The 19808-nt window shown below is 36.6% G+C and overlaps 2 long non-coding RNA genes across 5 annotated transcripts; both read left to right on the top strand.

The window, feature by feature from the left end:
* The first annotated feature begins 9219 nt into the window (after positions 1-9219).
* Positions 9220-13452, top strand: LOC141633295 (uncharacterized). Of its 4 annotated transcripts, none has more exons than XR_012538074.1 (4): positions 9220-9432; positions 10584-11541; positions 12646-12724; positions 12988-13452. It is a non-coding gene; the product is annotated as an uncharacterized LOC141633295 (long non-coding RNA). The 4 variants fall into 4 exon arrangements; XR_012538073.1 differs by having other exon boundaries at positions 10272-11541; XR_012538075.1 differs by having other exon boundaries at positions 9225-9432; positions 10942-11541.
* A 1382-nt stretch (positions 13453-14834) lies between these two features.
* LOC141626837 (uncharacterized) lies at positions 14835-17017 on the top strand. The gene is made up of 2 exons (XR_012536425.1): positions 14835-15098; positions 16616-17017. It is a non-coding gene; the product is annotated as an uncharacterized LOC141626837 (long non-coding RNA).
* The last annotated feature ends 2791 nt before the right edge of the window (positions 17018-19808 follow it).

Genomic DNA, 19808 nt, shown 5'->3' with positions numbered 1-19808 from the left:
AGACTGTAATACCCCGTAGTTTAGTGAAGTTTATATAACTAATTTACGTAATTCGAATAATTGATTATGACGGTTATAATTAATAATTGTGAATAAGACGGAATGATATAATAAAAAAATAAAATAATGGAGTAATAGGAGTCGGTATGGACTTAGTGGATTGTGTTTTGCTAGTAATGTCAGTCGATTTCTATAGAAATAAGGTTCATTATGAATAATAATAATAATAATTATAATAATAATAATTATAATAATAATAATTATAATAATAATAATAATAATAATAATAATAATAATAATAATAATAATAATAATAATAATAATAACAATACTAATAATGTTTATAGAGTTTCCCTACTAAAATTATGAGATAATAATATGTTATAATAATAAGGTATTAAATTTAAGAGATATATTAATATATTTATAAATTATATAATTAAATAATTAGTAATTTCCTAATAAGTTCCTAAAGACGACTTTTTACTAGTATAAAAGCAAGGCAGACCTACATAATAGGTTTTATTCAGATAAGTTACACATAGAGGGAGATCTAAAGACGGAAAGAAGAGGGACTTAGCAAATCGAACTAATTGACTCAAGGTAAATAATTTTCCTAACTCGGTTTTATATGTTATTGTTCAAACACGTTTACAACCACCGTGTATCACCCATGCTTGACCTCAACTGGACCAGACCTGAACCGCGGATAGGGTGGATCATAGGGGGTACCAGAGACCCGTCGTTGACCGTCGTGGTGGCTGTTTAGGAGGGTTTTAGTGGCTGCTAGGTGGTTGTCGAAGGGGATTAAAGGGGATTCACGAAACAGGGGATTCAACCCAATTCGAACCCTAATACGACGTGCCTTGACCTGGGTGTGGTGGGGATGGAATCTGGTGGTTGTGTCGACCACATTGGTGGGTGTTAGAGTGTTAAAGGCGGCTTTTTGTGGTGGTGGTGGCCGAAATAGCGTGAAACAGGGGATGCGCGTGGCCGTCTTAAGACGAACTTTGTGACTTCTTTAGTTGACCATTGGGGAAGTGGGGACCACCCCTGGAGTCACCGTGGGACATTTGTGTCAACGGTGGTGGCCGGATGTGGTAATGGTGGTTGTGGTGGTATTGGCGAGGGGTTATTTACACGGTGTTGTCGAGGTCGGGTTTTCGGCAATTAGTCATGTTCGTGATTGTTGCTGCTAGGGCGTGAGTGTTCAGGGTTGTGGGGACAGTGTGGCTAGTGGTTGGAGGTTGTTGGGGTGCGTCATGGTGCAGGGTGGTGGCGGTTGGGTGAGTGGTTGGCTACGGTGGGCTAGGTGGAGTCGGGTTGTTTTGGAGTTGTATGTGTGGGTGTTTGTGGTAAGTGTTACACGGGTTAACGGGGGGTTATACGTGGGTTTGGGGTTTTTGTCTTATATGGGTTTGGCTTTTATTTACTTGAGTCGGGTTTTTAAGATTGGGTTTGACTCGGGTTTGTATTTGAGTCGGGTTTTAATATCGTAGACCTTAATAATAATAGTAATAATAATTAATTAATTTGAATAATGAATATAATTTATAATTATTGAATAATAATGGAAGGTAATAATAAATAATTTAATCATAATATTTTGTTAGGTGACGGTTTGTGAAGAAATTATAATCGCGTTGGATTGCTTTAATTATTTGGATTGCTTGAGCTGTTTAATTGGAATTGCTTATCAGGTAGGGATAAATCCTACTCAACTTTTACTCGATAATGTTTGTTGGATGATTTATATTAAAGTGAATTGATCATATGAGAATTGTGTTGGTTGGTATCATTGAAGTTGTTGGAAGGGAGAATTATATTGTTGTGTTAGAGTATTGTTGTGGTATTAACAGATTTATTCTGGCAGACATTACTTATAGTAATGTGGAGTGGTTGAACAGATTTATTCTGGCAGACGATATTTATCGTGTTTACTCGAGGCAGGCCCCAGATTGATCTGCAGGCCATCTGGTGGATATTACTCAAATATATGTTGAGGCAGACATTACCTTTTGGTAATGTAGTGTGTGTTTACTCACCTTCGGGTTGAGGCTGCCCCGGCCACGGAATGGCGGGATGATTAATGTAATGAGTAAGTAAAGAAAGGAGCACGTTGTCAGGGGGTTGTGCAACGAAAAAGGAAATTGGATTATTTATCGTATGTTTTTGTTGTTAGTATTTATTCCTACTCAACCTCGCGGTTGACTGTGTATTCGTGAACAACTGCGGTGAACCATTTTATGTGGAGCAGATTTGACAGGTACTAAAGATTAGCTGACTTGGGAGCTTATGGGAATGCGTGAGGACTCGGCCAATCTACCTAGAAGTCTAGATCACATAGATTATGAGATCACTTTATTTATTTTCAGCTGCGAGTTGTAATTATTTTATATTAAGTTTTAGTTGGTCAAGTTGTAATAAACATGTAATCATTAACTTTTAATTTAAAGTACTTTGGTGAGTTGGACTTTGTTATTCACTACCTCGGGAAACCGATATGGTAACGCTCTCATTTACTTGGGAATGTCTAGCTAAAAGCTCCCGAATAAATGAGGGTGTTACAAAGTTGACCACCAACACACCACCCACTCCGGTGATGGCCAACAACCAACCCAAGCAACCCTATCCACACGGCATTGGCAACCAGTAACACCCACCACAAACCACAACCACAACAAGGCAGCGGCGGCAGACAGTGGTTGGACACAGCACCAGCAAACACCAAGGCCACGACCATAAGCAAGCACGAAGAAGAAACGGAATAGTAAACGAAACCCTAATGCAAAAAAATAAACAAAACGAAACTGAAAGAAAACTCACCGGAGGGAAACCGTGGGTAGAGCCGTCAGCCACCACAACATTGATCGGCGACTTGAGGTCTAATGGCCAAAGGGTGGTGGCACAAGTGTACACCAGCCGCAAGGAGGCGTTAGTGACCCTCGAAAACAGCCGCCACACAAAACCCTCGCAACAGCCGCACCACCGCATGAACAACCAACAAAAACCACCCCTTATCGGCGATGTGAGGTCTAACAGTCGATGTGAATGGAGGTTGGCCGTCAACGGTGGCTATAAGACAGAAAAATCCGATGCCCTAAAAGAAACCACCCGCGATTTTCAGCGTTTTTCAGAAACCCTAAAACCAACACTGTTTCACACAGCCGTCGACGAGAAGGCGTGAGCAGTGGCGGTGATAGGATGACGGTGAGCAGACGGCAGCCGGAGAGAAACGCCTGGAAGTCTCCTGAAAATCTCCCTGAAAATCCCCCCCCCTCTCTCTCTCTAAGTTGTTGTTGTTATTATTATTATTATTATTATTACTATTACTATTATTACTATTATTACTATTACTATTATTACTATTATTATTATTATTACTGTTACTGTTACTATTATTATTATTATTATTATTATTATTATTATTATTATTATTATTATTATTATTATTAGTTATTAATATTAATATTATTACTACTATTATATTACAATTATTAATTATTATTATTATTATTATTACTATTATTATTATTATTATTATTATTATTATTTTATATTATTATTATTTCAGTTTCGTTCAGCTTCAATCAGCTTAGTTTAGTTCAGCTATATTTAGTTCAGTTTAGCTCAGCTCCATTCAGTTCAGGTCAGCTCAGTTCAGTTCTGCTCATCTCCATTCATTTCAGCTCAATTCAGTTAACATCTAAAAAACCAGAAATAAGAGGGCTAAGAGCAACTTCAGTGGTTGCATTTAGGGACTTGCTTGCAATTATTGTAAATATTCAAGCGGTATGCTCACCATTGAAGTATCGAAATATGTCCCTGCTTGTAAGTATATGTAGCTTTGTCAAGCTACATGCTTGGAATAAATTAGTAATTAGGAAATAATAAAATAAATTATATTATGATATTTATTTGTTATGTGGGCCATTTTAAGCTAGATTTATCGTAGTTTATCATTGGAGAACGTTGTAGCTTAAAAGCATTGTTGCTTAAAAAAAACGATGTGGCAAGGTGAGCTACAACACCTCGTAGCTTGCCATTGGAGTTGCTCTAAGTCTCCTTTTCCCCTTTCTACTAGTCGTAGCACCACGCCCTTCGGGCGCGGTGCCCCAATTTATCGAAATGTTAAGTGTAAGTTACTCGGAATTATCTTAATAGAAATGGACAAGATCCATCATATATTTAGAATTTGTCGAACAAGCATAGTATTTATTACATAATTGGCGAAATTTCTTGAAAACACGATATCTAATTCCAACTAATTAGAGAATAGTTGCCGGCAAATAGAAGGCGAAATAACAGCGACGCTAAGGCACAATCGTTTTTTTTTTTTGGGTCAAACGGGCATAAAGAGCCTGATAACAATACGAGAGGACAAAATGAACGTTGACGGATGGAAACACAACACGCTTGTCTTTGAGGATTCTAGAAGCTCTTAAAGGAGATGAAATTGCAAGTATGTTCCACCAAAATTACCTGTAAGAATAAAATAAAAAATCATTGATCAAGTGTGGATATACCAATCCCCATGAAATGCTTCACGCATGCTTTGATCGCACTACTTTGCTCTTAATTTTCTAGCATTGTGTATAACTAATGAACTAGTAGGGGAAACAATTTATGCCCCCATTTATAATTTACTTTGAAATTTCAGTTTGACCTCCCAGTCCCTCGTCTCCACCCTTCTTCACTTAAATCCCACACATATCCTCATTCATTCATTTTTAGTTTTTAGGATCTTTTCCATTTCAAACAAGAAATAGTGGGAACATGTCTTCTTACAATAAGTCTCCCGTAAGACGATCACTTTTCCTCTCAAGCTTAAGACGAAGTAAATGTGACTTATTTACAATAAGGCTCCCTTAAGACTGTAACTTTTCGTCTTAACGTAAAGACGAAGTAAATGTGACCCATTTACAAAAAATAAAACTGAAAACCATTACCTTCATTTTTTTTTCCTTCAAAAAACTACTATCTTGATACTTACTCGGGTCTTTTAACACCCTATTAGCTCTACAAAATAGAATAATTCTAGAAGCGACTTACTGTTAAGAATGCAGCTTCACTATATAATATGTAATACACTATATAATATGCATTATAGATCACCTCTCCAACTGAATCTATCGAAGGAAAACATGTGACACGTATTATAACCTATTAGTTACCGGTCCTGCCATTCAACAACATTTAGTTTACTCTTAATGGAAGCTTAATTCACCCTATTAATCTTCACCACCACGCTATTGCACCTCAAATTGTCTGAACAAATAAATGATGAGTTCATTTATTGCAGAAGACCAATATTAAAAACAAACCAAGTACACGATCATGTTTTACTAACCAAAGATTTACATTGCTAGCAATCGGAGGCCTTAGTTACGTTTTACTCAGTAAACTCATAATAGAGAATAAACCATGATCCTCTCTTTCAAGAATAACTAAATTAGTATGTAGGGTTTTTTTGTCAAACACAACCTTTTAAAAAAAAATTCTTCCAAACACCACCTTTAAAAAAAAAGTTTGTAAAACACAACTTTTAATAAATTTTTTGTTGTCAAACACGACTTTTTGGCTGAAGGACTTAACATTTTGCAATGGGGTAACTTTCAATCGATGTTTGAGATAGCAAACGATGTCAGTTTGAGGTGTTCTTGGACTGTTTGGAAAGGTAGAAATACAAGCTTTCCATGGGTTATCAACACGATGGTCAAAGGTGGTCTTATGTGTGGTCTATTATTGTGTAAAGTAAGGCTGGTCGGAGAGATTAGCGAGTGGTCGGGGATTTTTAGTGGGTCTTTTAAAGAGGTTATGATGCTTTGTTTGTTCTGAAATTTGGTATGTAGGTAGCGGGGAGTGCAAGGTAGTTCTTAGTTGTGTTGTTTGTGGTGGTTGTTGGTTACAAGTGGTGGTTCAAGGGGAGTTAATTTGAAGGTAAAAAATATTCAAAAGAATGTCAAAGTAGGATTTTTTTTTGTGGGTCAATTCACTCACCTCAAACCAACACTTACAACAAACAACCACAAAAAACAACATAACTACGGCCTACCTTACACTCCCCGCTACCTACATACCAAATTTCAGACCAAACAAAGCACCATAACCTCTTTAAAAGACCCACTAAAAATCCCCGAACACCCGCTAATCTCTCCGACCAGCCTTACTTTACACATCAATAGACCCCACATAAGACCACCTTTGACCATTGTATTTATAACCCCTGGAAAGCTTGTATTTCCACCTTTCCAACGAGTCCAAAAATGCCTCAAACCGACATCGTTTGCTATCTCAAACATCGACTGAAAGTTACCCCATTGCAAAATGTTAAGTCCTTCGGGCAAAAAGTCGTGTTTGACAACAAAAAATTTATTAAAGGTTGTGTTTTACAAACTTTTTTTTAAAAGGTGGTGTTTGGAAGAAATTTTTTTTTTAAAGGTTGTGTTTGACAAAAAACCCTAGTATGTACTAAAAGAACTCATATTTACAATTGCTAGGAATTAGAGGCCTTGGTCACATTTTTCTAGAAATTAGTATGTACCAAAAGAGCCTGATGCAGTTGCACCCACATGCATCTAAATCATAATCAACGTTAGCTTTAAGCAAATAAACAGGATAAAATGTGACAAGGTCAACTCTTTAAGCAAATAATGAACAAAGGCATCATAAGAAAAGGGTAACTTTCATAGGTTCCTAATTCTTAAATTAATAGGAGTTCGCCTCTGATGATAAACTACCACCGAACAAGAGATTTACTACTAAACTATGCAAAATTAAGAAACCTATTCTTAGCCTAAGGTTTAAAAGTACACAAGTCTGACATACCACATCGACCACATGTTCTTAAGCATACTTATACACGTCAAAAGACTCGAAGAGGGAATTGTTATAAACCAGGGCAAAACTGGAAGCAAGATGTACCTCAAATTAAATTTGAAATTATCTCCCTATATTACCCCTTACCTCTTACCGACTCGATAATAACACATACCTGAACAAAACATGACCCAACCCCAATCACATGCAAACATATCCAAAATCTCTCGACTCAAATTGCTTGTACAGTTGAACCATATCAGGCTTAGATGACTCATTTGTTACTTCCTTCGTGAAGTCAATTAATATTGAAACTTGTAATTGAACTATGGCAAGGATAATAGTTACCAAATGCGAGCAAGCTCCCGGGCAATACAATGGCAGTTGTTCCAAGTAGTGCCCGTTTTTCATTGATGTATGTACCATTTGTGTTGTCTAAATTCGTGACAGAAGACCGCCTTCTTGTGCAACCTGGAAACTACATAGGATGTAACCACATTATAATACGAATTTAAAATGCGGAAGCGATATTTGACACTCGTATCACATTCATATTGGAATAGGGAGCTAAATTAGTCATTTCTTCTACACTTGACTGTTAGTATTGACAATCTAAGAGTTGATATTAGACATGCAAAGACTGTAATACGAGAGTATGAGACAGTCATAAGATAATACATGTGGCAATAGGAAGCACCAACACCGCTGTATCAACCACTCAACCAACAATAACCTCTCTCTCTCTCTCTGACAATTTAGCATTCCTGATTATTATTTAGATCATGTAGCAAAATGTATCTACCAGAAATCTAACCAAATAATAAGTTTAGTAACTCACTGAGAATATTTCATATGCACCTGGTATATCCATCTTATACCCTATGTGTTTCTAATCGCCGTCTCCTTCAAGGCGCGCTATAATTGTCCATACATCACTCTGAGTCTAAGACCAACAAGACAAACATGCTAATATAATTCATGTCGTGATTTTTATGGGGCTAATACTTACTAAGACAATGATGTACATGACTTATGTCATTTTCAACATGGGAAAGATTATGTTGCCATCTCAACAAAATTTGCGGTAACAGGCGGTTGTAGTGTTATTCGTGAGACTGCCTCTGTTATCCATTATTTACTAACTTATACGGAGTACATAAATCTAACATATGATTAAAAGCGATGGTAAACAAAACAATGCCTTAAAAAAACAATCATATGACAAATAACATAAACAATTCTTTCAATATGCTACGAGAGTCAGATAGTTTTCGGAAAAGAAAAGCTACTTACTGAGATAGCTAAGATGGACCAAGAGTCAGATAGTATAGCAACAGCAGGTACTGCTGTAAAAGGGAAACAACAATGAAGAGTTAAATGTATATTATTATTACTCACAGTATCTCCAATCTAGACAAATTTCAATCAATTAAGACAAAATCATCAAACCAAAAACTCAACTAAAATGAAATACATAAGAACTTAAGACAATATCGACAGATAATCGGAGATAAATTCATGCCTTGAAGATTAAAATAGAGACGATTGCTAAGTGCAGGTGGGAGAGAGAGGGAGGGAGAGAGAGAGAGAGAGAGAGAGAGAGAGAGAGAGAGAGAGAGAGAGAGAGAGAGTGCAGCAATCGTTTACATTGATGTTGCCATCGTCGTCATCAGCAGAAGCGGCATCTTTATCGCCATCACCATCGCATCAACTCACTATTGCTATCATATTTATTCCTTATCACTATCGCCGTGTCAACATCGTGGCTCGAAGGGATGAAGGAAAATGAAAGTAGAATGGGAGGCAAGCTGCAATTAATCTCAGAGAAAAGGAGTGGAGGGAGAAGAGACACGTTTAATGTGGGTCGGTGTTTGAGTGAGTGGAAGGGCGAGCTTTGATAAGAAATGTAAAGTTCACACGTGTCTTGTGTTTGGTTCGCACAAGCAAGGGAGGGTTATTTTATGAGAGAGATTGGAGGAGGCATATGCCTTGCATGCTTTTGAATAGTCTAGCACTATTCCTAAGGGGGAATTAAAGGATTTCATACATTTTAAGGGGGTGTTTGGTTCACCCAATATAGGTATGAGGTATAGGTTTGGAATGAACCAGATTCATACCATGTGCTTGTTTGACAAATGAAGGTTTCATACCCATACCTCAAACCCATAAGGTATGAGTTTCTCATACCCAAGGAGGGGGTGGATATGAGATTGATACTCATGGTATCAAATTAAAAATATTAAAAAGTGATAAAAACAATTGTAAAATTTTTTTTATATATATTTATTTGATTAAATTTTCAATAGTATAAAAATTATTATTAAAATTGTATTTTGAAGTTTTTTTAGCTTTGATTGATTTCTAACCCCATACCCCCCAAAATTGAACCAAACATAAGGTATGAGGTATTGAGTGCCAACCCGATATCACCCAGATATGATTCCCGATTCCAAACCATACCCACGCGTGAACCAAACACCCCAAAGTTATAGATTTCTCTTGCCTCCTCCTATGTGAACTCAGCAATCTAGCAACGCCTCCTACAACGACCCCTAGACTCACGCCGACCACCACCGCCGCCTCCTATCGATCGCGCCTTCTTACTAATAATAGGTACTCATAGTTTTTCACTTATTTTTATTTAATCAATTAGGGTTTATGGATAATTTGATTTATACCGAGTTAGATGAATTTGGGTGTTGTATGATTTTTTTGGTTGATATTTAATAATAAATTCAACTTAATTTTTGTTGTGTTAAAGTATACACTTCAATTAATTTGACCTGCTAATTAGAGTTGATCAATTTTGGGGTTTTAGTCAATTTAGGGGTTTTAGATTCAATTCAAGTTAGGGGTTTAGTTTCATATTCAATTTATGCCAACTAGCTGGAAATTAGGGATATTCAATTTAGGGGTTTTATGTTTTTGTTTTGTTCATGTATTCAAATTCATTTTTCTGTCTTGTTCATGTATTCAAATTAGGGTTTTAGTTTCATATTCAATTTGTTTTATTCGATTTTGGTGGTGTTTTAAGTACATATTTTTTTTTTTATGTTTGTGCAATACTTTGTGAAACTTGGAGAATAATTGGCAGTTTATTTTTGTTTGGTTGTCGTCGTTGATTTGCTGTTATAGTGGTTTTTGTTATGTGTTTAATTAATTGTCTCTATGAGTTTTCATATGTTCGTGATTCCTGTAGTTTAGTTGTACTATTTCGTGTTTATGCTCTCTGATTTATTGAAATTAAATTCGATGTTATTCAATTAGGGTTCTGCTGTCTATATGTTCGATGAAATGCTCTTGATTTTTTTTGTTGTTTTACAGTATAATTTTGCGACGGTGAAATTATTTGCTAATGGTAATGCTGACATTCCTGTAACTGTACATGAGAATTTATTTGGTCAGTACAGTGATTATGATTATTCAATAAGTTACTAAAATAAATATTATAGGAGTAGGCTGTTTGACAGGCTAAGAGATAACGCGGTGGAACTGGAGGCTGGTTCCGAAACTACCTTGTTAAAATCTATAGTTGCTATTACATATGATGCGAATTTAATTATTGAAGAAGATATTGGTGTACTTGGCATTGACGGTGTTAGTGAATCTATATGTGGGATGGCAGAATTCGACTATGCTATATATCCTAAAATCTAAAACCATTCAGGGAGAACATTATTGGATCGAAGTTTTCGTATGTTTTAAGGAGACAACTTAGTAGTACCTTAGCTGATGTATTCCTATTTTTTTTGGTATCCACATAGGATTTGTCTATGCCTTCCGGTAAGGAATGAATGATTTGAGCTTGCTACTTGAGCAACACAAGTTCACTTCCACTTTTAAGACTTTTTTAAAAGTTGAACTTGGAAGTTAGATATCCTTTAGTTGAAAATATTTATGCAGAATAGAAGAATGAATATTATCACTTAGTCCGCCAGAATTATTTATGTAGAAGATGATATTTTTATTACTTTGTCCAGTGATTTTTTCTCTTGTTCATTATTTGCAATTTATTTTTCTTTGGCGGTTTGTTAATTTATGGGTTTTGTCAAGTATGGTGACCTTCATTATTGTTGCCTAAGCTCGTGTCTAATGTAAAATTTTGAGCCCTATGCTTATCAGGAAATCGTTATACTCCGAATCCTTGGTCTGAACAAGGGGAAACATATCTTGGTCTATTAAGTTCTGTAATGAAACTGAGCCAATTAAAAGGTCATTTTTTCAGCTTCTGGTCATGTTGGTGCCACAAGAAATGCCCTCGTTAGAGTGCTTTTATCATTCACCTGGAATTGTGCTTATTGACATATAGTGTATACGTCACAATCGAAGAAAATTGCATCTTTGCCTTCAGCTAATGATAGGAGCATCAGTTTATCGTCCCTCTTGGATGTTGATGCGAAATAGATTGTTAGCATGGCACAAAAGTGGGCCTTTTGGAGATAATAGAAGGATAGAGTGGACCATTTTAAGACATTTTAACAATAAGCATTAGCTTCATTCATGAAAGTGTAACTGTGTATGGCCAAGAGTGTTGAGGAGTCTGTTGGTTCAAATATTTGTTGTGACCTGAAACAAAAAACAGGAAATGCTACTAAAATTGGTAGGTAGAAGCAAATGAGAATGACGATGAAGGAGAGGATGATGAATTATGTGTACAGTCTACCATGCCATATTGTGAGGACTACTGAATACAATGCGTTATCAGTGACCTGCTAAATTTTTGTAAGTCAGCGCTCTCGATATCTACTTACTGAATCTGTGTGTTCATGTTCGAGCAATATCTGTACAATAGAACCATGCTTATTGACCTTAATTGATTTTTATTCTCCTTCTAAGTTATTTTCTGTTTTGTATAATCTTTAATTATGCTATTGTACTTGAGATGATGTTGTTGATGCTGAGTTTAATTGCCTTGAATTTTGCTAATTTCACCGGCTTATGATGAATTGACCTTCTTGTAATCATTTTACTCATCTGTTATTCTTACTGTCACTAAACCTGCCATCTAATCAATTGAGGTTTGTCCCTTTCTCATCTGTAACTTCCACTACCATACTATTGTTGTCCAGTTTGATGTTTGGCTATATTAATTGAACCAAATGGGCTTCATTTACTTGTGATTCTCATGATGCTTTTACTTGAGAAGCGAGAACGTAGACTACTGACTTAAAAATGAACACAAAATTGAGATTTTAAGAAAAAAAATGAAGGGATAACTTATACGGTAAACTTTTTTAAAGTTACTGTTTCATTGTCTGAGACTCATAAGTTACATTCACTACCTTATATTTTCGGGTCATGCAAAATATGCTACTAGACAGTTGTAGTGTGGGTGGCGTATCTCTTAAGCAAAATATTTTATGTGTTATATTGCCCATCTAGTATATATATTTCACTTATTGTAAGTTCAACACTGGCCATGGTATCTTTTGATATAATGTCCTGGTTTTCCATGATAAATGATAGCTTGACCCCATGTATATTTAAGTGAGGCACACTGCTTTTATTGGCGGCAACAAAAATGGAAGTAAATAATGCAAGGGGGCTTGTTTTGGGAGTATAACAACTTCCGAAAAGATTAGTTTTTTATAAATAATTTGTAACCTCTATGATTTATCATAGTTTTCCTTTTCATCTATTAACTGTTCGGTAGTTCATCTCTGGGATCAGCCAAAAAATTGCCGGAAGCTTGTATTTCTAAATTCAGTCTGGAACTGGTAATAACTGTACTTGTGACCTGCTTAGAGTAAATTGGTCATGCCATTATGGGATTTTGGGACTTCTCTTTTTTATTAGGCTGAAAGATTTTCGTAAATGGAATTACAGTGCATGTTCCCGTCGTATGCAGCGAGGAATATTCAGACGCCGTGGTTCATGCTGAATGCAACTTATGGTTCCTGGCAAGGTATGCACGTCTAATTCTCTTTCTACGTCTCTTTAAAAGTTAAAATTGACTAAAGAAATGTAATGAAATGCAAAATTAGAGAGGGGGGAGGGGAGGGTCAGGTGGGTTAAATAAACTGTGGCATAACACCTCATCAATTAAAGGTGACCGTTCAGTTCGTGACTGTTTGGTTTGTGACTGTTCGGCGCTTACATGATTGCATTCCGCATTTTTAGTCCATGCCTTCTCTATTTATAATGTTGATTTGTTAAGGTTTCGTGCAGGTTATAGTAAGGAACTAAGGTCTGGGACGGCATGTATGAGATATACGACAAATGCCAATTGTGGCTGGAGAATACTGTGGATTTTAGCATATACATGACAAACTAGTAGCTGCTTCTGTGATTGCTTACTGAGGCTTCAGTTTGTTGCTGGAGTTGTGGTCAGAAACTGGTGGCGCTGCCCTTTGTGTGTCGACGACGTTGCGGGCAGTGAGATACGATCGTGTGGCAGACTGATTTTACATTCAAGCCATGGCTAATGCTGAATAATAGTGCCCTTATATTTAGTTTTAGATTGCATTTGTATTATTTTTGGAATCATGTATGTGTTTTGGATTTCCGGAGAAGTGGCAAATAAGCCCCATACGATTGCCACTACGTGCAAATTAGCCTCATAACTTTCAACATGTGCATATTAACCCTGCAAGTTTACCTTTTGGAGGAGAGTGATGATCACCTGTTCTTTTCATGTCCATATAGCAGACAATGTCTATCTCTCTTTGAGGACTGGCTGCAGATATCAATACCAGCACAAGGAGTAATTGAATGCTGGCTTCATGACAGTGGACGATCTTTGATGGCTAGACAGGTGCTTGCTGCAGGTCCTACACACTTGATGTATGAATTGTGGCATGCATGGAATAGATGTAGAGTCGATAGCATTCTTTTGTTACCATCCGTGTTGTTTAGACAGGTGCAGGTAGGGATAGTAGTGAATCTGCGAAGTAGAAATGTGTTAGGAAAAGCTAGTAAAGCAACAATATGGTTAGAACAAATTATGTCGAGTTGTAATTAACTAGGGCTATCTCCCTAGTTAATCAATTGGTTGGTTTGCGATTAATATACTACTTACCCCCCCCCCCACCCCACCAAAAAAAAAAAAAAAAAAAAAAAAAAAAGTTTACCTTATGGTGCAAATCAATTCTATTATATTTTTTTTGTATTATTTAAATATGAAAATTGTATTAGCATAATTAATTAATGTTATACAATCACATATATTATTGCTAATTTATTAAAAGTCAGTTTTACCCTCTACTAACAACTACACTACCATATCCCCTTCGATCACCACAATTACTACTACAACAATTATGACGAATCGCAAGCGTGAGGTTAGTTCAAAATCACCATCAACGACCCAAAAAATTATCACACTCTACCTGTGACCACTTTACTCTTACAACCATCTCGTCCTAATCGAAATCGACCCAGCAACATACACAATTCCTAAACTCTGATAACCCATAATTTACCCTCCCCCGTAATGAAACCTTGGAAAGGGAGGTGGTGTTTCGTGTGGCGTGTTAGATTCAACGGGGATGAGTGTTATGTGAGGGTGAGTGTTCTCATCTCCTAAATATATAGCCTTGACCTAGTGCGGATCTGGGTGGTGGTGGAGGCATGTCAGATGGTTGTGGTGTAGTGGGTTGTGGAGCCGTGGAGGGTTATAATATAGGTGTTGGTGTTGGAGGCATGTTGTGGTTGTAGTACCTAAGTGGGAGCAACAGTAGAGCCGAGAAGAAAGTGGATTTGGGTCTTAATGATTAATGGTAATTAGTAAAGGGTGGGAAGGGTAGATTGGTCCAAATACCAATTTTTAATAAAATGAGGAAACCAAATAGATAAAAAAACAGAATAATATATTAAATATAAGCCAAATAAATTAAATGGAGGTAATTTGCACCAACACTTAAAGGTATGGGGTTAATATGCACATGTTGAAAGCTATGAGGCTAATTTGCACGTAGTTGCAAACGTATGAGACTTATTTGCCAATCTATATTAAAATTATAAAAGAACAACCACTATACACAATTTTGTACACGTGTCCTATTGTGGTGAAAAAATTTCCCGCACACCTGTATAACCCTAGAGCCTAAATATGTCTAAATAAACGAGCAATTTCTTAGCCACCACTATCACCCACCATTCTCCTGTTATTCTCTTCAATTTCAATTTGACTCTTTCTTCTGGATTAAATACTTCGTCTACAGTCTTCACTAACTCTCTTCAATTTGCCCTTTTCTCTTGATTTTCCATTAGTCAATCTGTTCTTGACATATTGCAGGATCTTCAATTTATGAAATCGCGATTAAGAACGAATCTATGTGGTATGTTGGAGTTTCAACTTCTTTACATTGTTTTTTTTTTTCCGATTTTTATGAGTGATTCGGTTTCGATAGGGAAAATCGCTGATTTATGTTTTCTTTGTTATTGTTGTTGATTTACACTTCGGCTCGCACATATTTCTACAGAATCGTCGGGCGATTGAGATTTATTTTATTGAATTGTTCACATGGCTATGTTCCATTTTCGGTTTTAGTTAAGCAATTGAGACTCCACAAGTCCTTTTAATCGGCTTAGTGTAATTTCATCTAATTATATGAAGTAGTACTTTGTTTTCCAATTGTTTTTTTTACTGTATTATTTATTTTTATTATCTATTCTTCAACTTTTCATCATAGTTGTGCATCAATAACTTTTCTTTGCATCTGATTTGATATTCAATTAATTTCAGACTTAACAGAACGATTTCATGGAGTCCGTCAAACACAACTGTGCCACCTTCTTTTCCTTCTCCCATTTGATAGTTGAGGTGTTGTGTATTGAATGATATTCCGTAATTTGGTTTTATGGTCACTGTTATTGGGTTAGTATGAAATGCTGACAAAATGCATATTCAATTTGAATTGAGTTGTTTTAACTTCTTTCTGGCAAGTTCTAAAAATGATGTGGTGTTCTTTAAACTCCTTGAGAATTCTGATGATAGTGAATTTTATTATAGGCTACTTTTCTTCGTTTGGTCTTTCCTTCCATTGATGGCTGAGATCCGCATTAATCCTTGGTTTGCTCAACAATTTTTTTAAATAAAATGTTGCTTTCACATACTAATCAATTTAAATGATTGTATGCGTTTAGCCATCAATTAGAGCCTTCTCTTATTATAGGTTATGGTGTAGGGAGCATGAGCACATCATCACTAAGTAGCATTTAGTAGTCATTTTCTAAGTAGTAAGTACTGTAGCATATTACATGACAAGGTAAAATCTTAGTGTTGCTGAAACTTTGCAGTGATATAACATGTTTAGCAATGGTATATGTCATTTAGTACGTCAAAACTCCTAACTATATATGGTTATACGCCTTTTAAAGAACCCAATACTCACAAGTCACACCTAATTACAATAAACAAAGATGATGGTTACTTTCTTAATCGATGTTGAAACTTTGCATTTAGCTAAGCATGAAGAGGATTGTTTGTTTTGAACATGAAAAATTGTTTGTTTCAAAATTAAAGCCTTTAACGTTGCTTACCGTATCTCCTAATAGTGTCCGACTAGGATGTAATAACTTGGTAGTTATAAACTTCCAATCTTTGCTAGGTATCACTTGGAACAGTTGTGTTCACTGATACAGAACGAATTTATAATTTGAAAATCGGCCATCTTGACTATTCGCTTAAGAGAGTCGTTGGAGTCGTTTGAATTCCCTGGGAGATATATTAGTACGTAAAAGAAAGTGTCAATTGGTTTTATCGCTGCTTCAAACGGATATATTTTCAGTTGTTTTCGGGTTGTTTTTTTCATCTTGATGAGCCATATTTATGTTTCTTAGGCAATGTTTGCAGGTGATTTCAACTCATTGGTGATGTTCCCTTAATGGTGAATCTGAGACCAAAGGATACTGAGTAGAACGTAAAAGGAAAACCAAGTGCAGCTGTCTTATATTCACCATGGTGTAGCCGTGTACCAAATAAGCCACCACAAAAGGATGTGAAACCTTTGTAACTGGTCGAGAAGAGTCGATGAAGAATTCAGTCATGGAAATTCTTCAAAGAAATGTAAAAGAAACGATATTACCTTCTCAACTTCTTTTGATTACCGATAACCACGATAACATTATACATTTTAATGCTAAGACAATTTGGACTGGAGAGCCCTATTTTGGAGTCAGATTTTTTGGAAGTCTGTGGTGATTTTTAGTTTCACACAAGTTATTTATGTAACAACGGTAAGACAATTTTGGAGTCACATTTTTCAATATAACTTGTCACGATATTACAGAACATAATATTACTTGTGGGAATTCCTCCTGTCATTTTCCACACTAATACTTTTCTCAACTATACCTCAACAATGAATTCTCAATTTTGAAATGATCACACCATGATATCATACATGTACTAATATGCGAAACACATGCAAATATGATGCTCCAGTATTTTAATGTGATAACTTTAAAAGATTAAAAGATATTTAATTTAATTTAATGTTGTCATTTAAATATAGATTATTATACCAAGTTCTACACGATTTAATATTGTTCTAATGCAGACTATTGCGTAAAATGTTAAATTATAAAATTTTAAAAGCATATTTATATATGCCTGTGCAACTTTGCACGGGTCCTAAACTAGTTTAGAATATTTATAAAATCATTTAAGATTGTATTATGGAAGAACATATTTGAGAGTTAAATTAAAATCATTTTGTTTTGAGTATTTTTTGTAAAAAAATTTTTTTTTTTTTTTTTTTTGAAAAAACGCCGCAAATAGGCATTTATTTGCGGGGTTTTGAAACGCCACAAATAACTTTGCTATTTGCGGCCCCTCATTTGCTGCTACATCATAAATGCCGCAAAAGGCCCCTTTTTGGAGCCGCAAATAAATATTTTTGTAATAGTGAATGATCCCCGGGCGCTACAACTTCATGATTACAAAAGTTGAACTGGATGACTTTTATCCCTGCAAATGCTTCAAAAAGGACATCTTCCTCTTCCTCGTCACTGTCAGCCACCGAGGGTTCATCGCGTTCATTCCCAACCTCAGGGACTACAAGATCATTTTCCTCATCGCTGTACTCGGTATCTCCATCATCTACGAAATCTGGGGATTAACATTACCCCAGTAATACATCGGTGGATGGACCATCTGGGGCAAGAACAACTTTTTGCTCTCCTGGAACTCCCATGCAACGGGAATATGGTCCCTATAAATAGTTACCCATAAACCCGCTAGGGTCAGCTGGAGTCCCCATCTCACCACATCCAAATGTGCCCGCGCCAACCTTCATGGCCCTGAAAGCATAAGCCATACACCCCATACTCTGCACACCATGATCATGTTTTCCGTTGTATGGGGATCAGCCTTCTTCATGATCAATCTAAGCAAGTCGATATTATCACAGATTGGATGTGGTGGCCTTCCAACAACCTGAGCCACCGTCCCCTCTTCTGCCTTGATTGACAACTTCCTGTAAAAAGCCGACCCTTTTACAGCTTCGAGGTGCCTTACTGCAAAAGCCGTTTGATCATTATCAAGCTGTTTAATTGCCTTCTCGGTTCTAAAATCAACCAGAGCTCGTAGAGGGCTAGTATGCGCCAAGTAGCAATCGTTAGCGTACCATGGAACTGGCGTCATTTGATTGCAAATTTCCTTTTAGAAAAAAGTGAACTTTTTGGAAAAGTCGTTAGACGAAGGTTATCCCTTAGCTTTCAAAGAGTATGTTTTTTTTAACCGCTTTGAGAAGATTACCTTGGGATAATTCTCAGAGTGAAAGGCAACTTCGCTTAAATAGGCAAAATTAGGGGAACGCTTCACATAACCCTAATTATTGTTGGACATGATTCATATCCACCTTTTACACGTTTCTCAACACGTGGTGATTCATCGCACCGCTTAATTATCGCAATATCCTAATAGATACCTTGCGTAAAGCACGCAAGATATACTTCCGATTTTTATAAGATTTTCTTTATTATAAACCCCTTTTCTATAAAACCAATTGTCTTTTCAGAGTTTCTTATTCCCCAAGAAAATCTTTTCAAAATCTTCTACTCTCAGAAAATACAAAAAACCTGCAAACACCATTTTTTGATGGTGTTTTCTTCATCTTTAGCCACTGTTGGGCCAGTTTGCCATAGCAAATTATATGGGAAAGATCTCCCTTCAATTTCTACAATTGCAAATACTCACAACAAAATTTATCACCCACCAGGTTTAACCCTTGATCTAAAACCCGATGGTGATAATTTTCTTGATGTCACCTTTGGCCCTTTAATTTAATCACTCCGATACGCCGGCGGTGAAAAATTCCTGCCTGACATTCAAAAATGCCTAGCCTCCCATTATCCAGACACTTCTGATGTCTGTCCACTTGCTTTTCATCCTGAGCCCTTCCAAATTAAGTGGGTTGGGGCTTCTAACCCCATCAAAGGATGGTGCAATGAGAAGGATAAGAAAAAGACTATGGGAATCAACGCTTAGTACAAACGCTTGTCCAAATTTCATGACATGTGGACTGAAAATCGAATCGACTCATTTATCCGGTTGACGCATTTTAACATACTTCCCTTTGACAACACTATTTGTTTAGTGCTTGTGTCTCTATGGAACCCAGCGCTTAACTGCTTCTTCTTGCCACATGGCGCTATGACCATTACCTTGGCCAATATCAGCTACCTGACTGGCCTTTCTCCAGTTGGAGCTGCCCGAGATTACATTTCCTTAGACAAGACCAAACTTTCCATAGAGGGCACCAGACTTTACCGTGGGGCAAGTTCTCTCTGGGAGCAACACTTTGCTGCGCCCAAAAAAGGATTTTCGGAAGTCAAAAACAAGTTCAAGAGTGACCGTATTGAATATGAGGTCGTTGTTTTCCTTGCATATGTATTTTCCAGACTCTTAATGCCAAAGAGTGGTGGGTGCGTCTGTGGCTTTATCCCACTTGCCGCCGAGATTCAATCTTGCATAGGTCAAATTACTTTGGCGCCCCTTGTGCTGAGCTCTGTAAACAGAATGCTCCGAAGTTGTCATCAGATTG

The sequence above is a fragment of the Silene latifolia genome, chromosome Y (assembly GCF_048544455.1).
Source record: "Silene latifolia isolate original U9 population chromosome Y, ASM4854445v1, whole genome shotgun sequence".
Taxonomy (NCBI): Eukaryota; Viridiplantae; Streptophyta; class Magnoliopsida; order Caryophyllales; family Caryophyllaceae; genus Silene; species Silene latifolia.
Note: the sequence above shows the minus strand (reverse complement) of the source record. Positions and strands in the feature narration are given on the sequence as shown.